This window comes from Suricata suricatta, chromosome 2, assembly GCF_006229205.1.
Source record: "Suricata suricatta isolate VVHF042 chromosome 2, meerkat_22Aug2017_6uvM2_HiC, whole genome shotgun sequence".
NCBI lineage: Eukaryota > Metazoa > Chordata > Mammalia > Carnivora > Herpestidae > Suricata > Suricata suricatta.
In genome coordinates this window covers 115,099,211-115,119,937 of record NC_043701.1, presented here as the reverse complement: position 1 = coordinate 115,119,937, position 20,727 = coordinate 115,099,211, and the positions used below count along the sequence as shown (strand labels likewise).

Sequence of the window (20,727 nt, the reverse complement as noted above, 5' to 3'; positions counted from 1 at the left end):
TGATATTAGGGTTTTCTTTCTCCCATAGCTTTTAAAAATGTCTAAAATTTCCTTTTTATTCCTAAAGGACCCAGACAACTTGTTCCTAAAAATCAGATTCTTCAAGTATCTCTTCCTACACATCACTGAGTGTCTTTAACCTAGAAAACACATGACAGCCACTGACCAAGAAAAACACCGCTTGGGGCACCTGGGTGGCTCAGTTGGTTAAGTGTCCAGCTTCGGCTCAGGTCAAGATCTCGCAGTTCGTGGGTTCGAGCCCCACGTCAGGCTCTGTGCTGACAGCTAGCTCAGAGCCTGGAGCCTGCTTCAGATTCTGTGTCTCCCTCTCTCCTTGCCCTTCCCCTGCTCACACTGTCTGTCTCTCAAAAATTAAAAAAAAAAAGTTTTTTAAACATAAAAAAGAAAAACACCGTTTGTGGGTAACCTTTCCACATTGTTGCCAAGTAGCTCAAATCATCTAGAGAGAGAACTAGCCCTTTAATGACTTAACATATTGTGATGTGGACAATACATTCAAAACTTAAAGCAATCACTGTTTTCTTACTAGGTTCACTGTATCGGGTATTGTTTCTAAGTTTTTACACAAGGGTCTGAACTGAAAAGCTCTTCAGGGACTTTACCTTCTTAGGATAAAATCCACCTTCCTTAACGTGGTCCACAAGGTCCAAGGCTCACAATTATGCACAGATATGTGCTTGCTCATTTTGCAACTGGAATAAGGAACAAGGAAGTGATGTAACCTGAACACAGGCTCTCTGGCTCCCGGTCCATGTTCTCACCTCTAAGCCCCATGCCTCCTGACAGCAGGGGGGGACCCTTTCTCTTTCTGGAAGTTTTCTACAGGCCAGGCTCCCTGACACCCACTATATCCTAGCTACATTGTTCTTTCTGGGCTTTGGTCCTTCACACCTGCCCTTCCTTCTGTCTAAAACACTCTTCCCACTCCTAGAACAATTGTCTCCTCAAATCTTTTCCATCCCCACTTAAAGGCCACCTCGTAGGAGTTTCACCTTTGACCATCCCATCTGAAATAGAGCCCTCCTTCCCTCCTTTATTTTGTGCCACATAGTGCTCGCTTCAGCAGCACATATACTAAAATATTTTGTGCCACAGCACCATTGGTCCTTTCCTAGCATTCCTCACTATTTAAATTCTTACTTTTTTTAATTTATTTATTTTGATAGGGGCAAGGACAATGCAAGTTGGGGAGGGGCAGAGAGACTGGAGATAGAATCCCAAGCAGGCTCCACACTGTCAGCCAGAGCTGACATGGGGCTTGAACCCACAAAACCATGAGACTATGACCTGAGCCAAAACCAACTCACTGACCCACCCAGACACTCTGAAATTTTACTTCTTAGTCGGTTCTGTGATTTATCGCTCGCTTTTGTTTCTAGACCAGAGGCCACATTGGATCAGGGCTGCTGTGCTCTCAACACCAGGAACAATGACTGGCGCAAAGTAGGCACTCAATAAGTCACTGCTTGCTGAATGAATAAAGGATGAATGATGCTCTAAAATGTGTGCATTAATTCTAAATACTAGTGGTACTTTCTCAGCCTCTCATGATTGTACACACACGGATGGTCTTGGAACGGAAGTGGTATACTGCCTGGTCGTGGAAGCTAAGTGTTCAATTGCAGAGCTCATGACCACTTAGAATGATAGATGGAGGGATACAGGAAGGATGTAGGAAGTATGGAAGGGATAAATAAACTCCCGTCACTACTAGAGTAATTTGCAACCTTACAAACGATTCTACTTTTTCAAGGCCAGTTGTGAGCAAACTTCTCCTTAAATATCACCACTTACTCCCATACTACTTCCAAAGTAGCTCAATCCAGACAGTTCTGTTAGGAAGATCTGCCTTACCCTGAGCGGGAAACAGCCACCCTATCACTTGCAATAATTTGTCTTCATTCTACCCTGCTGAAACAACACAGAATCCATGAAATGCCTTTGTTCCTATACACAAATAGCTGTCCCTGCAAACGCACCCAGGATGGGACACAGTACTCTCAGTGGGAATCAACAGTAAGAGCATAGCACATCTACTCTTAGTGATTCTACCCTTCTTCTTACGTGGCCACATGTTTGTTACTTTATAAAACAGGGGGGAAAATTCTTTTTAATCAGAAAAAAGTACATAATATGCTCCTATATTTATGTGCCTGAACACCTGGTTGATTCATAAATCCCATATTGATAGTCCCTAAACTTTTCACAAATGCTCCCATGAAGTCCCTTCTAATTATGAAATTTATTTCATGGTTCCTTCAGGGAGAAAGCTTTTCCCTCAATTTCCCCTTAAATGTCTTTTTCTTCAGTTCAGTGTTCTCAATTAAGGGTGACTATGGCCCCTGGGAGACAAGAGGCAGTGTCCGCAGACACCTGTGGTTGTCCTAACTGGAGTGGGGATGGGGGACTATTGTCATCTCGTGGAAGCTTAAGTGCCACCAAGCATTCTACAACACACAAGGCCACCGTCTCCCACACCCCCACACGTCTCTGTCCAAGACAAAACATTACCTCATTCAAAATATCCACATTCCCAAGGTGAAAACACCTAGACCAGAGATTCTCAGTGGCGGCAGTACTGCCCCCTTGTGGGAACTCTGGGAATCCGTGGGGTGCTTTTGGGTCATCACCAAGTCATGCAGTCCACGGAACACCACACACTGAAGAATTATTCTACATCCCACGCCACTTCAAAATCTCTGACCCGCCATTCATGCAGAAGAAAAACCCATATATGATCACATAAGCTTGGAGCCTAAATCTGTTTTACATGTAAATGAATTGCTTGGTTTTGCCACCAAGCAAATACACCAGGACCCATATATGTTTCCAGTTGTTACATGAAATGATTTTAGGAAGAGGTGCCAGCCCTTGCCACTTTCAATTCAACTTATCACACTGTCCTTTTCCCGTGGTCATTTCCAACTTGGACAATCAAAGCAACTGTTACACCACGTATTATTTGATTATGCATTATTTTCTGTTGTTTTTTCTTTGGATTATCATTAGGGGGCTAAGGTACACATATGCACCCATATTGTCCGTGCAAATGGGCTATATTATCTTTGCATTTCATTTCAGAATACCGGGAGCATTAGGAAAACATGTGGCATAAAAGGAGAGCCTTGGGTGTCTCAGGATTATACACGCCTCTTCTTGCCCCTCAAAGCCTTCTGGGATCTTGATTCTGTTTTCCAATAAAATTACCACCCTCTACAGCATCTTGCCCTCTGCAAATTTAAGATGTCATTGATACCCTCACCCAACTATACAACCTAGGACAAAAGACAGCCCTGGAAAATTTCTACAAAACAGGGGCCAATCACCACCTCCAGTGGGTGGGACCCTTGGTTTACCCCTCCCCCACTACCAAAGGCACTTGGATATTTCCAGCAAAGTTTCCAAGAAATGAAATGGTCATGTGAATTACTGATCTCACTCAGCAATGAGAAGACACATTGTTTTAAAAAGAGATCAGATGATAGGTGGATAGGAAGCAAACAAAACCAAGGCGTGCACAATCCTGAGGGGAATGGGGAGCAGAGACTTCTGTCTGTGTAGCGTGAGTGTTCAGATAGATTTTTCTTTCAAAAAGGCCTCAGTGAGTCCATAATGAACAGTATATCATTAAATATTCAAAATTATCAAGAACTCCGTTCCCAGAAACCTGGATTCTTTGACGCATCTTGGAGGAAGGGTGTTTGAGAACTAAATATATTCCAATAAAAATATATACATATGATAATTTTTAATTATGTTTCCAAAAGATACCTGAATGTCTTTTATTACATAGTTTATTTTATATAAAACCAAATCACCAGTCAGCTAACTGAACTACCACTGTCTCTTGAACTTTTCTTCAATGTTTAAGAAGTATAAATTCATAGTGGTGGAAATACAATTTCTATTATTGGACACATTAAATAAAAACTCTTAGGTTACAAAGCATATGTGCACCCACTTCAGCTTGGGATAAAACAATTTAAAATTTTAATGTTCATTTCTGAGAGAGCATGAGTGGGGGAGGTACAGAGGGAGAGAGAGAGGAGACAAGAATCCGAAGCAGGTTCCAGGCTCTGAGCTGTCAGCACAGAGCCTGATGCAGGGCTTGAACTCATCAACCATGAGATCATGACCTGAGCAGAAGTTGGACACTTAACTGACTGAGCCACCCAGGTGCCCCCAAACAATTTAAATTCTACTATTAAATATATAAAAGAAGGTAAACTTACAAAACAGTCCTTTCTAAAACATCACCCTGTAGTTTTAATATCAATAATTTTGATTGAACCGTTTAGAGCTTTTCAAAATTGGTTTGTATTTTGACATTGCTTCGATAACGGTGCCAAAGCAAATTTGTTGTTACCATAATATGTCTGTTTGAGGTTTATTCCACTTGTTCTTTGGAACCCTAAGGAAACAATTTACCAAAATTACAGAGAAGTAAAGTGTCGAAATTACAGCATAAAAGTTTCCTTCCCCCTAAAATTACAGGTAGGAAAACGACAGTCTACAGACATGAAAATCACCAGTTCTCTCATTTTAAGCCCAATTTTGGTTCCCCATACATCTTTCTAAAACCCATACCGTGAAAAGAGAACCATAAACCACCGCAGAGCTATGTCGTTTCCTGGAATCAGGAGACACTGATACTTTTTTCTGAACCAAAGGACTATCAATCAACACTGCATCTTTTGAGAAAGAAGAGAAGGAGCAGGGGGAGGGGAGGCAGATGGAAATGGAGGACAGCAAAACCTCTGTGAAACCCGGCATCATCACCTAGGTATCCCTTCACCCCTCATCTCTGACGCCTCTTTTCCACGGGGCTCAGCAGACTTCAAAAGCCACAGCATTAAATCCTGGGCTCAAAGGAAAATTGTTTTAAAAAACAGATGGCACCGTGTACTGAGTTGAATACTGCCCCCCCCCAAAATTAATGTCCATCCAGGATCTCTGAACATGACCTTATTAGGAAACACGGTCTTGGCAGATGTCATCAGGACATGGTTCTCCTGGGTGAGGATTGTCCCTACCTTCCACAACTACGGTCCTGAAAAGAAGAGGGTAATTTGGACATAGACACACACAGACGGAAGACAGCCACGTGAACAGAGGCAGAGAGACTGGGGTGATGTGCAATTTCCCAAGTCGATTAAATCAGAATCTGTTGGGATGGAGCCCAGAATCTCTTGTACCAACAGCTCCATGGAGATTTCCATGCACTATAGCTTAAGGGCCCCTGGACACTGGGCTAGCTGAAGGTCCTTCTTCTTACTTGTGCCCATGCACCTGCTGTGGTATCTGTAATACACGCTAGAGTCCCGGAGTTACGACAGTCCTGGGCCAGCTGCCTCTGAATCAGCCACATTGAGGCGCCTGGGTGGCTCAAGTTTTTGGATCAGGGTTTCTTACTTTCCTATCTTATCTGAATTAAAGTTCTTTCTGGGCCACATTTGTCATTTGGGGACAAATGTGACTCTGTCTCCAGACACTAGCATTAAAACTACAAAGGCAATGGTTATCACTCACTGCACGCTTGCAGCCAGTCTTCTGCACAGCGTCAGCTTGGGTGGACCTTCTTATCCCTGTTTTACAGAAGGGAAACTGAGGTGTAAAGAGGCAAAGCAACAGGATTAAGATATTAGGGGTTTTAAACCCAAGCACAGCCTCTGCAGGAGGCTTTCCAAAGTACAGCTACGAGTACCTATTGTCTGGAAGGGGAAAGAATACCAGAGTGTTGCCTCCAGGCTTTCCTAGATAAGAAGTTGACCTTGTCATGGAATCCATGTTATTGTTTCATTAACTCATTAGCTTGCATTCATGTGTCTGATTACTTTATTTGTGCAAAAATTTTAACTTGGACAGAATAAAAATATGGGGGGGGGGGGGGGGAAGAAAAAGGAGAAGAGGAAGGAGCCAGAGAAGACCTCTGGCCAGTCCTTTGCCACGTAAGGATCTGGGGACCCGTAACCATCAGCATCACGTGAGCGCTGACTACAAATACACCGTCTCTTGGTACCTCCCCAGACCTGTTGAATCAGAAAGTGCATTTTAGTTAGATTCCCCGGGTTACACTCTGCAGTTTAGAATCTGAGACGTCCTGGGTTTATTCAACTCAGGGAGCAGATAACGGCGGAGGGGGCCTTACCGCCACCAAATCTAGTGGCAGGGTGTTCGGTTCCTAATACGATGGGGTGTGGGGGGGGAAGAGTGTGACACCTGTAGAGAGAATAGAGACTATACCATGAGTGAAAAATAAGTCCTAAATACAGCCGATGTCAGATTGCCAACTGCGATTCAGGAAATGACTCTGAAAACTGGGTCAGAGCTATTGTCTTGAGCACAATTAGAACCAAGTATGGAGGTAGACATAAGGGATGAATGTGAATGGATCTGGAGTTAAAAGTCATCATATGCCTGCTGAATAAAGTCAAAAAAAGTAAATAATAACCATGAGAGCTGACGTTTAATGAATGACTATACAAGGCATTTATGAAATCATCACTATATGCGTGAACTCATTCAATCCTCTTGACAACCTGAGATTTACAGCAATAGAAGCTGGGGGGAGGGGCGCCTACGAGGCTTAGCGGATTAAGTATCTGACTCTCGGTTTCAGCTCAGGTCATGATCTCAGGGATTATGAGTTCGAGCCCTGCTGTCAGCACAGAGCCTGCTTGGGATTCTCACTCTCCCTCTCTCTCTGCCCCTCTCCTACTTGTGCTCTGTCTCTCAAAATAAACAAAATTTGAAAAATTAAAAAAAAAAAAAAAGAGCTGGGACATGGATGCACACCGCATGACATGGCCAGGCTAGTAAGGACAGAACCTGGCTTTGCCTCCCGAATACCCCAGGCATCTTCCCGCATATTAGCTGATTGACAGATCAAACTGCCTTCAGAGAAATAAACTCTGGGATAGTATTTGTCCAAATTGGAAAGTTCAGATGCAGTCCACATCCATCTGTAATCTGCAAACAGCCACCGAGAACACACCAATGTGTGAGCTTCATGTGGACTTAGGGAGGGGGACACGCACAGCATGGCTCCACCAAAGCACTCTTACCCCTCGGCTTTCAGCCTTGTTGGGGGAAGGCTACGGAGCTTCTAGAACATCCAGGAAGAGCCTCCACCCAGTCTCCAGACCTGCAGCTCCCCTGGATTTGGAAAGTTATCTCCGTTTACGGGCACTGAATCCTAACAAGACAGAGAGCAGAAACAGACCTTATGGCTGTCCAAGGGCCCAGGCCACAGGGTTGCCAGGGCTGAGCAGGACGGAGCCGGGCACCGCACCCCCTCCTGGACTTTTTGAAGCAATCCATGCAGTGGTTCACAGCCCCGCCTCTGCAGGAAACTTACACAGATGACACCATCGGGAGCTGGTGGGGAGCTGCTCGGGGCATGAGGTGTGACCTCTGCTCAGCCCGATCTTAGGTGCATATTTCACATTCGTGAAACACACGGAAACAGTATGTCCTTCCCACCTGCGTCTTGCTTCCAGTGTACAAATGTCTAGTTGCCCTTGTGTCACTCATCACTGTGGATGATTCAGACAGGTGTCAGGAGAGCTAGGGCGGCAGATCAGAGCCATGGGGGGACGAGGAGCACCAGCCTTGTCACTGACCAGCTTGGCCGCACGTCTGGGGCAAGTCACTATCTTTCTGAACCTCTAGGTGTTTGCCTGATTTTTTACCATTATGTTTTGTTAATCAAAAGGGATGAACAGAGTTAGCTCTTAAAATCCTTTCTGGCCACAAGGATCTATAATTTAATCCTAGAACTAAAGTTTTTAAAACCCTCTAAAATTTTTTATTTTTTAAATTAAAAAAAATTTTTTAAGTGTATTCATTTTGCGAGAGGAAAAAAAGAGAGACTGGGGGAGGGACAGAGAGAGAGAGAGAGAGAGAAAGAGAGAGAATCCCAAGCCGACTCCACACTGTTAGCACAGAGTCCAAACACAGGGCTCAAACTCAAGCACTGTGAGAGGGTGACCTCAGCAGAAATTGAGAGTTGGACACTTAACTGACTGAGCCACTTGGGCGCCCCAAAACTCTCTAAATTTTTCTAGCCTTACATCGGCACACACTGGCTAGCAATTTTACTTAGCACTTTGCACTCATCTCCTGTTACTCCACAGACAGGTATGGAGTAGCTCCTGTACACAAAGCCTATGGCGAGAAGCATCATTATCCCTATTTTATAGACGGGGAAATAAGGCCCAGAGAGAGAAGTAATTCTTCGAAAATCACAAGGCCAGTGTGTGCAGGAGGAGCCAGTATTCAAACTCAGGTCCATGACTCCAAAGCCACATGTTTTGTTTTTATTTTTTTTGTTGTTGTTTATTTTATTTTTGAGAGAGACAGAGGCAGAGTACAAGTGGGGGAGGGGCAGAGAGAGAGAGGGAGGGAGACACAGAATCCAACGCAGACTCCAGGCTCTGAGCTGTCAGCACAGACCCCGAAGTGGGGCTCAAACTTAATGAGTTGTGAGATGGTGACCTGAGTTGAAGTCAGCGCTTAACTGACCGAGCCACCCAGGTGCCCCAAAAGGTCCCTGGTTCAATGATCACAACATGTCCTGAGGTCATTTCTCTGTAAGACTGAGCTGAAATTTCTAAGGTTGCTCTTCCTAATCTCCAAAAAGAGTTTCACTTTACAGCTCCACCCTGATGTTTGATTACTTTTATGAGACTGACGCGCTGCCTACTGCGCTGAGGCAGGTTGATTACTTTCAATAAGACCGAAATCCGATCCAAATAAATGTCTGCAAAGTTATCTTTTGGGAAATCTAGTCCAGTATTGTAACCATATTAAAAAAAAAAAAAAAAGGAAAGAAAAGAAAACTCCCAGAAGTGCCATCCTATAAAAAGAAAGCCCTTAGTGAGTGATTCCAATACCATATATGTCCAAATCTTCCCATTAGCCTTTAAAAAAAAATGTAGCTGAGTGACTTGGAATTTGTTATTTTCTCAAGTGGGAGCAAGATCCTCAGAATCCTTCAAATATCAGAAATGTATTTTGATGAAAGAAAAACAAATCATTGCAATCCTTAAAGAAAAACTCTGGCTACTTAAGAGGAGTATATACACAATTTTATTCTTACTTTCAAAACCATGACATTGTCAGAATTGAAGGATTTTATTCAACTTTAAAGAAAAGTCAAGCTGGAAGCACAATATGAACTTTATAAATCTGAAGGGTAAAATGCATGGAAACATTGCCTCAAAACACTTCTCATGAAGGCAGCTCAAGTAAAAAAACAAAGAAAGAAAGAAGTACACAGCACTGCGATGGTTATAGGTCTGGGTTTTAATCATAATGTAGAAAATTAACCCCATCGAGGCCATCAGCATACCTTTGAGGTGTAACAGAAAGCGCTGGAGATCAATGTGTCTGACAAAGAAAGTTTATGCATCACCACATACACTGAAAAAGTTACCCTGAAAACTAGGAACTATTCTTGACCTCGCTCTCTCACCTTGGGCAGTGTATCCCATATATAAATAAAAGACGAGAAAACGTGTGCGAGAATATTCGTGGCAGCATTTATGCTCAAACAGGCCAAACCAATAACCATCACTGTCAGTAAGCCGAAGGACTTGGACGCTATGGAATAGTGAGTGCGTGGCCATTAGAAAAACCAGCATGGACTGCTCGGGAGAGAACCCTCGGAGCCATTAGTAAGCAAAACCAAAAACCAGCAGGTTACTAAGGAGTGTTTAGTTAGAAAAACAAGCAATAAGCAAAAACCTCCAAATGGGCAGGGGAGTTCTCCCTCTACAAGGTTTGCTTAAACATGTAGAAAGCCTAACACCGGCTGCTGCAGGCCAGGTGGCGGGCGTGGGGGAGGGGCAGGATGAAATGCAGCCTTCTACTGTCTGACAACCAGCAGGCATTACTTTGGCAATTAAAACAATCAAGGAAGTAGACACAGCCCAAGAAAAGATGGAAGTCAGCAAAGCGGAGATGTGACGCATGTCCTCAAGTATCCAAAAGCGCGTCCTGATTTTAACTGGTGACTGTGGACACAGGACCGCGCCGAAGAAACTTCTGTCTCGGACTGCTCTAAGATCCAAAGCCCGGCGAGCCCACAGCACATCTGCACCGGGGCAGGCGTCCGTGTGATGCCCGGGCCCCAGGGGGAGACGAGACAACCGACCTCTCTACGGCAGGAATTTTCTTTGCCTTGATAACCGTGTCTACTAGTGAGATTCGCTTTTCTGGCCCTGTGCACCTTCCATTCTGTCTACCCTTCCGTTTCTCTCATGGTCACACACTACAACGTTTTCTCCCTCACCTAGAAACAAATTATTGCCCTGAAGAGCATTTTTTATATGCTTGACAGCACTTAATAAACGTATCACAAAGTTTCAATACACGTTCTGCAACGGCAATTTCTTGTCAAAGAGGATATCAGTTTTGTGCCCTGTTTTAAATGTTCTCTATGTCCCCTCTTGTAAGCTTATCTGAGTACAAGCTGATGTAACATCTGAGCAAAGAAATCAATTAAAGAAGGCCAAGTAGGGGCACCTGGGTGGCTTAGTCAGTTAAGCAACTGCCTTCAGCTCAGGTCATGATCTCTCAATCCGTAAGTTCAACCCCGAGTCAGGCTCTGTGCTGACAGCTCAGAGCCTGAGCCTGCTTCGGTTTCTGTGTCTCCCGGTCTCTCTCTGCCCCTCCCCCACTCATACTCTGTCTCTTTCTGTCCCCAAAATATATAAACATGAAAGACAAAATACTTAAAGAGGACCAGGGAATCACATTAATTCAAAACTGACTTCTTTTTACCCAAAGTACAACTTGCGTGTGGCATTCGCCCTTGGTTACTGAGACTGACCAAAATCAGCACGTGTCTCCACGATGTTCAATCACAAATGAGGCCATCAGCAAGACTGTTACTTCTAGTCCCCTGGAGCCATCACATGAGTGGGAGCCACACACTGAATGAAACAGCCTTTTACAGGAAGACTGAATGGCACTTCCCAAGGGAGGACTGACATAAAAACTTACAGTCCCGTTAGATGTGACCCACAAGTTACCCCTCTGTGGTAGGCCAGGCTGCACTCGCTCCTCTTTGCTCTGAAACTGTTGAAAGGCAGTTTATATTCAGGGCATCCTAGAATAAAAAAAACAAAAAACAAAACCAAACAAACCGAAAACTGTTTTTCTCTTGCAAATATTTAGATGTATATATACCATCATTCACTCGACTATTCAAATATTTTTCTAAGGGCCCACCCTGTAACGGGCCACCTTCAGATCTACTTAGTTATATTCTAGAATCACAGAATTACCAAGATCGAACAACCTATTAGAAGCTACAAGAAGTTTTATCTGATAGTTGATCTAGTTTTTGCTAAATACAATTGTCTATTAGTTTTTTATGGAGTTTTTTATGGAGTTTTTTATGGCTGGGTAGGAAACCTCAATTCCATACTCTCACACACGTGTTTTTTACTATTATTAATTTCCTGTCATTTTTCTCTCAGTTGTCTTCTCTCAGGCAAATAGGAACACAGAGACCTCACGGGGGTTAAGAATTTCCCTCAGATTGATATTAATGTTCAAAGACCTCTCCACGCCCAGTGTGCTATTTGCCTCCCTTTTGTTAAAGGCAGAAATGCTACTGAAGAACACTGAACTTGGCTTTTTGAATACTTTCCGCCAAATCACTACTAATTGGAAAATGATAATATGACATGCATTCAATGATATGCTGCCCAAATACTTGAGTGCTGACATTAAGAAGGCTGTATATAGGTAGGGGCGCCGGGATGCTCAGTCGGCTAGATGCTGGACCCTTGATCTTGGCTCAGGTCATGATCTCATTCATGGCTGGGGAGTCTGAGCCCCAAGTCAAGGTCTGAGCTGAAGGCGAGAAGCCTGCTTGGGATTCTGTCTCTCCTTCTCTCTGTCCCTTCCACAGTTGCACTCTGTTTCCAAAAATAAATAAATTTTAGGAGACAGAGGAGGGAGGGGGAGAAAGGGAGACGGGGAGGGAGAGGGAAAGTTGGATGTTTGGGAATATATTTTCATCAACCAAAGGCCATTGCCAACTACTACTTGTCCAGCTGCGGAATATTGTGCTTCTGCTGCCATCTTGTGGTCAATTTTGAAATCGCAATCCCTCTCTCCCTGTCTCCCTCCTTCTCTGTCCCTCCACCTGCCTTTTCTATCTTGTGGAGGGTACTTAGAGCCAGACCTTAAGGATCCCCTTTCCTAAGAGGGGAAGACAGTCTGCACTATGCTCTGGAAGAAAACTGGATTGTTGCTAACTCCTCTTTCTGCCTGTATATTCTTCCCCTCCCTTCTCACATTTTTCTCATTTTTCCACAAAGCCATTCTAACAACTTTTAGAAACCTTTCTCTGCATTTGCATGAATCTAGTTTCCTACACATCGATGAAATATGGATTACAGGAAAATAAATTTGTTTTTTCATAACAGATTTTCCCTTCCCAACTTTTTCCAAATTGTGTTTTTACAGAGAAAGAGAATAATCACGTCTATAAAATGCCACAATGCTACCGTTCACGGCAACAGTCTTAGCTGCTGACTCTGCAGATCCCAGGAAGCACCCTGTGGAAGGAGAGAAGCCACACCACCCTGCAGAGGCTCCGGGAGAGCTCCCAGGGCCCCGCTAGGCAGAGATTGCAGCCAGCCCAGTGCCCTTTATCATTTTCCTGCTGTCCTGCTCACCTAAGGTCCCTGCTGCGGTGTGGCAAGGAAAATCACAAATCTGGTGGGGGTGGAAATCAGATGTTTTTTTTGGATGATATATTAAAGTGAATCATTCTTAGCCAGATTGCTTTATCATCTGTGCAAGAGCATATTTTATAAAAGTCACCATTCCTGCCTCGCTCTCTGTCCCCACTCTAACCCTGGTGGAGAAACCGACCACCCTCCAAAGAGTCACCAAAGAGGAGCACAAAGCCAAGGCAAGCAGCGAGAATCTTCCCAAACAGGGCAGGTCTGATGTAGACGTGCTGAACCGAGTGCAGGAAATCTAACAACCGTGACTTTTAAGTAAGTTGCTTTGAGTGTCACAGGGTCAAGATTTTCATTTTCTTAGAGCCATCATTCAGATCAGAAGTTCTCAGACATTTTTTCTGCAGTGACTCACCAGATGGGTGACGTCCCCATGTGCAACACACTCTTGTGAAAAGACAAGACGCCCGTGGATTTTGTGCAATTTCCTGCCATCTGTTTGTCACCACAGTCTAGGAAGCCCATTGGAACGTGAGTGAAAGGCTTTCCCAAGAGAGGTCTGTGAGTACTCTCAGGCTTCTTTTCCAGGAAACAAAGCAAGTCACGAAATCTGATTTTTAAACTGTTACTTACTCATTTGAACTCCAAAATAATCAAATACACACCACTGTGTGTCATGAGACCACAGCAGAAATCTGCCTGGAGAGACAGAGGTTGTTGTCCTGAATATTTTAGTGCGATCTTACTCTCCGAGAGGAGACTCAACTGGATATGAACTGGTTTTATTCTCTAGAAGGTTCAGGGGTCTTTCGTTGTTTGCTTTGCTCACTTGTTTTGTATACGTTCTAGGTACATGCTGTTCTTACCCACTATCTAAAAATTAGCATCTGGGAAAAGAAAAGTATGGTAAGCTGAGGGCTTTATTAGGTTGGAATTTTTACAGTAAACAGACCTGGTGTCTACCCAGGAGTTTACAACCTAAGATATAAAAGAATTTTCTATTTTGAGAATTTGGGGCATATAGTGCCAAGTTCCTTGGTGACCATGTGACGCACAAAATTAGCATTATCTGTACCACACGGGCAATGAGGGACGTCAAGAAAAATATTAACATTTACCCGAAGGCTTTAAATTTGCGCCTCACACAATCATAGTAGCGTAGAGTTGAAGAAATAGATGTACAGATATTTGTAAGAGGCAAACATAGAGGTATTTTAGGCTCCCCATAAGGTTTCCCAGCAGCATTATCACAGCATTTCAGGTCAGAGCGCTCAAATAAAGACACATCTGAGGATTAAAACACATTGTGAAGCACTCTCTAATTTGGACCCGAAAGGAAGAACAGAGTGAATTAGCAACGTATCCGAGAGAATAACTTAAGAACTACAGTGGGATACTCTTGATCGCAAATTAAAACTTTAACCCCACAAGCTAACTCCTGTAGCCATCTTATCAGATTAGCCTTCATAAACAAACACTCAGACGAACCCAGCTTGCACACCGGAGTGGAATCCACGTGTCCCTTCACCCTGCGGAATCACCTCCAATCAACTCCCAGTGTCAATGTATTAACTATTGAGGACTGAGCTGCACAAATATGTCAAACAAACATGCACTAAACATAAAAAACAAAACACACACACACACAAAACGATAAACGTGCAGCTAGTCCAAGAGACTGGGCAAATTACAGATGATATTTTAAAACTTTCTAGTCAATACCAACTTTATATCGATTGAATTTAAAATTACACGATTTTCCAAGGAAGCCTGGTTTTCTACTCTGCTCATTAAAAGAAACAGTATGGAGATGTTTCTAATCCAAGCAACACCTCGTACAACAAAGTCTGCAACCTACCAGTGGTGTTTAGGGAGGGGTGAGGAGTAAGGCTAAGAGTCTTTAAAAAGGAATTTGTTGCTTAGAAGCAGTAAGTAAAATCAGGAGGTTATGTCTACCATCTGTCTTTCTATAACAAAACAAATCTATTTCAAATATTCACATTTTCTGGAAATATGCATGTTTTATTGAGCAAATACATTAATGCATTATATATTTCAATATGGACAATGGATGTTTTTTAAGCTTTAGGACATTCAAACTGCGTGATACCCAAAACATCTGAAGACATGATAGATTTTAAAAGGTTAAAGCAGCATTGTGAGCAAGAACTCGGTTCTATATTTGCCGCTCTAAGATTTTTGCAAACAAAACAGATCTGGCAGCAGTTACAGATGTTGTTCTGGAACAGAGAAACACAGGGACACAAAAGAGAGAGCGAGTGAGCATGGGCACACCCAAGGACAAAGAAAAGGAAATGAAAAAGCCCTCAGTGGGCAAAAAGTAGAAGGAAGCAACAGAGATCGGTCCAGTACCAGTTCCGGGAAACAACGCTGGCGCGTGTGCCCAATTCCAAGTACGAGCGTTGGACAAACTCCAAGACGCTGTAGTCTGTTGTATGCTAACAGCCCAAGACATAAATCTTCCTTTCCACAAGAAACTGATCTGGACCAGCGTACAGGAGTTCCAGAATATTAACTACGGCAAGAGGGCGTACAAGTCATAAAATAAATTAAGTGGCAGTTTGTCTGTGTGTGTATACCCATGTATACACGCACGCACCTACACATAGCCACGCACACACAGCCTTTGCTCCACGTGGCGAGGCACACCGACAAAGGCAGACTCAAGGTCAGCTCTCCCTTTTGACAATTCCCCAACTTCTGAGCTTTCACTTTTGTGAAACAGGATATGCTCTTCCTGGTTTATCTCCAAACGCACAGTAACCTCCAAGAGCTACAAGAATCCTGCACGAGACAGGGTCCTGAACTCCGCTAAGCAAAGTCTCATTGGCAAATGAAAATAATTTCTCATATTCTGAGCAGTGACAAAATCACCTGAAAATCTGATCAAAAGGAAGGGTTTTTTTTTAAGTTTTGTTTATAAATAAATAAGAGAGAAGCACACCAGCAGGGGAGGGGCAGAGAGAGAGCGCGCACGCACGCACCCCAACCATGCTCTGCACTGTCAGCACAGAGCCTGATGCAGGGCTTGAACTCACGAACCAGGAGACCATGACCCAAGCCAAAATCAAGAGTCAGATGCTTAACTGAGACTTGAGCTGCCCAGGCACCCCAAAAGGAAGGGTTTTAATCCACTCTCGGCATTTCCTCCACAGGAAACTGTGCATGATTCTAGAGCCTGAGCCAATCTCAAAGCAAAGTGAATAGGTCTGAAACAAGAAGTCCAGACAGATGAGAAGTTGAAGACATCAATTCACCAAGTCAGGTCCCATTTCTGAGATCCCGTAAAAGGCACTTCGGTGATAATGTGCTCAGTTCTCTCATCACTGAAGGCCGGATCCTGCCCCAGGTGCTACCCAGGCAGCTCCGACGGGAAGGGGCTGAAAAGCTACGCTCAGAACCAGTCCCCTCCCAGTGACCAGGATGGTGAGGAGCCTTCCTGTACGAAAGTCTTCCCCTGCCCTCCTCAACCGCCTCCCCTTAAACTCCTGTCATAAATACTTCTCATCTGAGCTAAGTCAATGAATGCCTTCTCCCAGAAGCTGTTAAACTATTACTATGTTAATCTGGCAAAGATAACTGGGTAACATATTGATATATTGTCACTTAGTAATAAATTCCTTTTGCTGGTAAGATTGGGAGGGACAGAGGGATTAGCATGAGCAGTGTGCAAGCAAAAGGCAGAGTACGATGAATGGTGTTCACAGGAGGAAACCCAGATCACTGTCACAACCGTACTCTTCGTCATCCCTGCTGAGGACATGAGAAGGGTAGGAAGGAAGCAAACTGGTAACCTGAGGATCCCAAGAGATGGACGCCAGAGCAAGTCCCCACCTGGCGAGCATGTCTAAGCCTCCGTGCTGGATACAAGAGTCCATTGGCCAGGAGGTCAGCACAGTGTTGGCTTGAAGATTTTCACAGAAATCCTATTCGAATTTGGGGGTGGGGGTGGGGACCTGTTTGTTTCTGCCTGAAAGGACTCACTGATCACCAAGATGGAAATTGCCCAGTTCCAAGGCAAAAGAGTATAGCAACTTAGAACTTGCGGTCTACAGACCTCAGGATTTGGGCTTGAAACTGGTCTCTTGCATTTCCTAGCTGTGAGATCTCAGGCAAGCTACTTCTACACGACGAGAGTCCTCGCATGCAAAGCCCATTTGTCATTTAGGACTGTTGTGAGCACGGAGTGAGCCACTATAGGGAAAGAGCGGAGTGCGGCACTCAGAATGCTAAGATTCATTCTCCCGATCATGATTATCTCTGCTATTTTAACGCACTGTGTCTTTTCTCCATGAAACATTAATAAGCTGGGCCCAGAGTTTGGCTGGTACTGAGGCATTTCATTGAAGTTGCTTATATCAAAATTAGGCCAAACCCCTTGATTTTGTCTGAAGGTCAAACCAGACCTGCACGGAGTTAGACATGCAAAAAGCAATGAGATTTCTGGGGCATTCCATCCCAAAGCATCCATGTCCCAGCAGAAGGAGGTTCAAGTTCCAAATGATGAATTCACATCATCAAGAATCAAGGGATTTGTAAAAAGAAAAGCTCAAACGGCTTTGGAAACCAATCTACCGTCCCTGTTACAGATTAATATTGATCCCAGCCTTTGCTCCAGCTAATTTAAAACCAACAAATGTGTGTAGTCCTCTGAGCTAAATGGGCAGCCAAAGTAAGGAATTCAGGGGTGTGTAGAAATTTAAGGTAAAGAATTAAGGATATTAGGTCATTCTTGATGCAGAGGCTATACTTGCACAGAATGTAGAGTTTATAGAAAACGACACGAAATACTTGGACTTAACTGGCAGAAAGTGATTTATAAACTCAAGACATCATCACCATCCAAAATACCATCCCGTTTTCAGAGATAATCACTTGATCCCTACTGGGCATTTCTATGGGGTCTGAAAATGAGGGCTGCAATAAGTCGGATGTTTTCTTTTTGAACATGATCATCATATGGTACACTTGATACTCAGGCTGAGTACTCAGACCTTCCCTTTCCCTCGTATAATTTTCATCTAAGCATTCCTCAGATACTTAGATCATCCTTAATGGAGTTGGTGCCTTGTACCCTCTGTGGACACTTGGGAGCCGATCTGGCTAATTGGATCGACTTGATTACAACAGCCAGTGAATTCTCCCATTTCCTTCCCTTGCAATAAATGCGAGATATTTTCGCCACCTATTATGTAAATATTTTAGATTGCCATCATTTTCTAAAACGGTGCTTTTAAGCAAAAGCTCTTTTTTTCCTTCTGCCCACCAAACAGACTATGATTTCAAAATACATGTCCTTTCTTGTTCCTCTAAACACTGCGTGTCCTAGTAAAGTCTGAAACAAACTCCTGAATAGTTATCGCTCAAATCCTAGAGCAACTGCAAAGGAGCGCTGGCTTTGCAGTAACACAGTCCCTGTGAGCCCGGGTTAGCCATCCGGCCGCTGCGGCTTTCCACACAGGCGACGTGAGGTGACGGAATAGCTGGTCCCCCAATCTAAGTATCGGAAAAGTAGAAAATATAGTTTTTAAAAATTTTATTTCAGACAGAGAGAGCACGCCCACATGAGAGGGACAGAGGGAGGGGAAGACAGAGGCAGAGAGAGAAGCTTAAGCAGCCCCCACACTTAGCACAGTGCCCCACGTGGGGCTCGATCCCACCACCTTGGGATCATGACCTGAGCAGAAACCAAGGGTCAGAGGCTCAACGGACTGAGCCACCCAGGCGCCCCAGGGTACTTTATTTTCAAAGCGCCTTGTTGGCTGTTAGGAAATGTAGCAGACAAATACTTTCAACTACTGTCCTTCTTGAACCAGACTAAGGTGTCTCACCAACAATGAAGGGACCATGGTCTGTTTCAGTGCGTCCCTGATTCCAATGGTTACCGTCCCATGGAGTACCTGTCAAAACTCTTCCCACTCTAGTGAGTCAGCTTGCTGAAAATCCACTCCAGCCTCCCCCTCTCAAAGTATAAAAACCTAAGGGCTCAGCAGCAAGAAGTTTACCCTGGATCCCAGCGTCAAGGGAGCGGAGAGGAGGTAAGAGTGCACTCCAGCTACTCGCTGTCCACACTAACTGGAGCCGACCTCCTGTGAGCATGCTCCGGGCTGGCTGGAGGCTCCTACGACCTCCTGTGAGCATGCTCCGGGCTGGCTGGAGGCTCCTACCCCTACCACCAAAGTGCAGGGGGGAGGGGGTGGGTAGGAAAGGGAGCATCGGCCCTGTGCACGTAGGAAAGATCGGCCATTTCCTCCCAGCACGCACAAAACGTCCTCGCACTGCTGGACAGACCCGTGTCCAGGAGAATGAAAGCGCCTCTGGGAGCCAGCGCCCGAACGAGAGAGGCCTCTGGGTGAGGAGAGTTTCCCCGAGGCCCCTGCGCAGGCTGCTGAAACAGCCTCTGTGCGGTGCCGGGTACCCTGGAGGGGCGCAGCCCAGAAGCAGCGATCTGAAATTCCAAAAATGCAAAAATGCGATAACGCCTCGGCCAGCCCGTGGGCCCCGGGAGGCCAGCAGCTGCCGGGTGACCGCTGACGAAGTGGCTCCTTAAGGAGGTGGGCAGATTGATTCCAGCTGCTGAGCGAGGGGCAGGGCAGTGGCCGCGGAATGCGCAGCCAGGCCGCGCCGCAGCCTCAGCCCGAGGCAGCCGCCTCCCACCGAGGGCCAGGCCAGATCCGAGGGCCTTTTGCAGACTTGGCCTGACATTGGGAAGAATGCCATCGTTCCATCGGGCAGGGAAGTTCAGGGCACGCCGGGCCAAACGGTGCCATGTGGACGGTGTCACTTTGTAAGTGGAGTGTCCCTCGGGACGGTGAAAACTGTCCTCTTAGACGTCGGGTCAGAAAGGGCCCAACGTCCCCAAGGCGAATCCTTACTGCCAGGTTCTTGTTTTTCTCCCCTGCCCACTCCCGGCTCCTGGTTCTCTTCTAACAGCTCCTCAATCCTGCCCAGCCTCCTGTGCTCCCCTCCCCCAGCACACAGGAACACTCATCAATGCACAGGAGGGAGGGAGAGACAAAGGAGGGGGATGGGGGGGCGGGCACTGAGAGGCCTGGAAGTGGCCAGGATGGAGACTGGACAAGAGAACACGCTCTTTGCTAGTGCTGGCCTCCAAGTCAGAGAGCTTAGGGGGAGGGACTCATTGAGGGGTCCCCTGAGAGTCCCAACTCAGACACCAAGTGATCTAGGAAGAGGGAAGAGGTGGGCGGGCATGAAGGCACGCCTAATGGAATATTCAATATCCTGCGAAATGCACTTTCGGCCGCGCACTTCCAGAGACTAAAAGCCAGTAATGGGCTGGGGAGTCTGCACTTCCTCTCCCTAATGTCCAGAGGCGCTTTAATGCTGGAGCCAATCGATCAGCCTTCTCCGGTGCAGGCGGCGCGTCGGGTGCAAAAGCTTCCTACTTGTGGCCAAAGTCGCCCGGCCTCCTCTGCGCGCTACCGACGAGCCACACACAACTCTGAAAGGGCAGGCTCCGGCTCTTAAAGTGTCCGGAGACTAAGGGAAGGGGCATGGAGGCGCCCAGAGAGACGCCCCTCCCCCGCCGCACCCCCCACTTTTCCGCGGAAAGGTTCCCGAGGAAGACAACGGGCAGGCGGCATGGTCCGCCCTGGGATGGGGCTGTCCCGCAGCCCCAACCCCGCCGCAGGTACAAGGTCACCGAGCCGCCTCCGAGCCCCGGGGAAGCCCAAGGTGTGGCACAGCTGCGGGGAACCCGGCACGGGAACGTCCACAATGTGGGGCTTCCTCGCAGTTCCGCGCTGACCTCACAGCCGACTGCAGAGTGACCCTGGGAATAATCCTCTCCCCGTCCCCACCCCGGAGGCTTGATCCCGGCTGCCGAGACGCGCCCTCGTCCCGCCTCCGCTCGCCCCTGCACCGGGGCGCGGGGCGCGTTCAGTCCCTGCACCGAACCCCACCCCGTCCGGCCGCCCCCTCCCCGGGACGCCGGCGCCCCCCGCGGCCCGGGTCTGCGGTC

The 20,727-nt window shown here is 45.8% G+C and overlaps 1 protein-coding gene across 1 annotated transcript in view; it reads right to left on the bottom strand.

Annotated features, from left to right (window-relative positions):
• Positions 1-20,727, bottom strand: part of PRKG1 (protein kinase cGMP-dependent 1) — a 1,238,870-nt gene that overhangs the window by 1,217,349 nt on the left and 794 nt on the right. The gene's annotated exons all lie outside the window — the stretch shown is intronic.